At 49.0% G+C, this 3,064-nt stretch overlaps 1 protein-coding gene across 2 annotated transcripts in view; it reads left to right on the forward strand.

Annotated features, from left to right (window-relative positions):
- Window positions 1–3,064, forward strand: part of LOC107689728 (GRAM domain-containing protein 4-like) — a 78,349-nt gene that overhangs the window by 69,154 nt on the left and 6,131 nt on the right. The gene's annotated exons all lie outside the window — the stretch shown is intronic.

A 3,064-nucleotide genomic window follows, 5' to 3' on the forward strand; every position in this document is an offset into this window, starting at 1 on the left:
CCCATATGTGTAAAGTCCACGGTATAGGTACCACCGCTGAGCAGCCGGGTCACTGGCTCAGCTCCTCAGTGAAAACCTGAGTATGCGGTGCATCTGCTGCCTATTTATACTCGCGCTGCTATTAGCGGAATCTGGATGCAATAATCGCATGCCACTCGAAGTAGATTGGTCTCCCTGGCGAGATTCCCAATTTTTCAGTCACTGATGTGACGTCTCCGTTCCCTCCTTCAGGGAACGAGAGCTACGATACGTAACGGAGATGTTCCCTGAGAGGTAGGAGTACTGCGTCGCCATGGGAAAAGTCCTTTTTTCTCCAATACTGAAGCCTTTTTTAATAACGCAGTGTAACTGCATGGCCATTGGTTCATGCAGTCAAAATAAAAATGAACCAATGGTGAGTCAGCGGAGCTGCATGAGCCTATGGCCACGAAGCCCGCCAGAGCCCGAATATGTGCAGGGCCATCTGACTATATAAGCGGGCATTCTGGCATAGGATCCTCAGATTACTTCGACTGAAGCGACGACACTGAGTCGTGCAGCTCCATAGCATGGCTAGCAACGCAGTACTCGTTTCCGTATCTCAGGGAACCGAGGTTACGTTAGTAACTGAGTACGTTCCCTTTCGATACTTCACTCAACCAGTACGACCACGCCGTGCTATGGAGAGGAACGACTGATATGTGAACTTACCTTAGGCACCCAAGGGGCTCAGAGGGACAAATATAATAGGGTAAGCCTTTCATGTGGCAAACGGGCTAAACTCACAGAGGTCACACCCAGCCTGGGTAATCGTTCCATAAAAAACTTGTACAGCATCGGCACTTAGGGAGGGCCGAGAGCGTACAAGAAGTAAAGCAATTCTAGCGAGTTTGAGCGTGTTATGGCCAAACCCTACTCAGAGCTAATCCGACCTTCTGGCAGGTACGTGCCAACTATGCAGAAAAGACCCTAGCCTGTAAGGCAGGGATGTCCAGGTTGTAAAACCTAGCAAATGTGGACGGTGAGGCCCAGCCAGCCGCTGCAGAGATTTCTGCGATAGACACACCGCTAGACCAAGCCCAAGAAGAAGTCACACCTCTGGTGGAGTGGGCTCGTAATCCAATGGGGCATTGCGGGCCCAAGGAATAGTATGCTAGCGTAATAACTAGTGGTCAACCGATATATCACCAAGGCCGATATATCGGCCGGTATTTGGCATTTTTTAAATATCGGCATCGGCTGATAAGTTTTTCTGTTTGGCCGATGCGTTCGAGGTGGGACTTTGATTTTGACAGCGCGACGGACTTTTATTCAGTGCTCACATTCTCCCTCTTGTTCGCCGTTGTCGTTAACAGCTCTGTCTAATACGGATAGAAGTCTGTCTAATAATCAGATAGAATGGTTAAACAAAGGAATTAAAATGTATACAAAAAATGTTATAACGATTGCTTTTATATTATTAGTAATAGAAAGGCAAACATTATAATACTTTCTTGTTTGCCGTCAGCATTCAGCAAATACACATTTATTTAATTTAAACAAATCTTTGAATGACTAATGAACATTTAATTTCACAAAGCTTGCAAACTTAGTCGGATCCAGTTGTGAGATCTTGTGAAGTGTACATTTGTATCCTGCATGATCGCGTGTTCTCTGCGTGACGGTCGGTCCCTGCGAATGGAATGCGGACAGGAGGAGAGTTCAGCTTCACCATCGGCATCGGCTGTCAAAAAACCAATATCGGTCGACCACTAGTAATAACGTCAACTATCCACCGGGAAAGTCTCTGCTTCGTGACCGGATGGTGTGGCCACCGAAGCAAACAAACAGCTGTTCCGCATGCCTAAAGAAGGCAGAGCGTTCAATGTAAATTCTCTGTGCCCTGACGGGGCAGAGTAAATACAACTCTTGGTCCTCCTCGGAGGGAGGAAGTGCAGAGAATGTAATGACCTGTGCTCTGAATGGAGTGGAGAGCACTTTAGGAACATAACCATGCCTTGGCTTCAGGATGACCTTAGAGTCGCTGGGCCCGAACTTAAGGCAGAAATGGCTCACAATGGCTTGACTGATGCTAAAGCCAGTAGCAGAGTGATTTTCAGTGACAGGAGCTGAAGGTCAGTTGACTGTAGCAGCTCAAAGGGAGGGAAGGGGAACGACCCTTATCCAGGAACTCTTGGAGGAAGGACAATATAAACGATATGTCACAGGAAACTGGGTCTTTGCCACGGGCTGTACACCAGGAGGAGAAGACCGACCATTTATGGGCATAGAGACATCTCGTAGATGGGGCTCTATCCTGAGAAATTGTATTTAAAACGCTCTCGGGGAGGTCTGCAGGCTCCCATTGAGAGGCCTGCAGGCTCCCATTGAGAGGCCAGAGGGGTCTCATCTCCGGGCGCTGAGGTCCTCTGCCCCGCTGTTTTTTCCTCACAGGTTCCTGGGAGGAAGAAAACGGGAGGGTGCGAGGGGAGGAGTCGCTTTCTGAAAAGAAAGCTATCTGCGAGTGCAGAGAGGCCAGATTCATGTTCCCGCAGTGGCTACACTCTGTCTCTGTGAGCGTGGCTTCTGCGTGGGATTTCCCCAGGCACGAAACGCACTCACCATGACCGTCAGCAGCAGTAACGGCGTGGCATTTGCAGCAACGGCAAAAAATAACTTGCTCTTTTAAAACTCGCCGGATGGTGGTAGGGGAATGCTGAAGGCGGCTCGCGGGAGCAGTGAATCAACCGAGCAGAGAGGTCTTGATCCTCTGCGAGGCTTGTCAGCGGCGCAGGCTTCGAGTCTCATAGAGCAAAGATCATGGTCGTTGCTGTAGGAGAAGAAATCTGAGGATCCTATGCCAGAATTCCTGCTTATATAGCCAGATGGCCCGCCCATATTGGCTTTGGCAGGCTTCGTGGCCATAGGCTCGTGCAGCTCCGCTAACTCGCCATTGGTTCGTTTTTATTTCACTGCACGAACCAATCGCCGTGCAGTTACACTGCGTTATTAAAAGAGGCTTCGGTATCGGAGAAAAAATGACTTTTTCCCATACCGTCTAGTGACAGAGTACGAGTGAAATATCGAAAGGGAACAACTCTCTCTC

The sequence above is a fragment of the Sinocyclocheilus anshuiensis genome, unplaced genomic scaffold (assembly GCF_001515605.1).
Source record: "Sinocyclocheilus anshuiensis isolate Anshui unplaced genomic scaffold, SAMN03320099.WGS_v1.1 scaffold1014, whole genome shotgun sequence".
NCBI lineage: Eukaryota > Metazoa > Chordata > Actinopteri > Cypriniformes > Cyprinidae > Sinocyclocheilus > Sinocyclocheilus anshuiensis.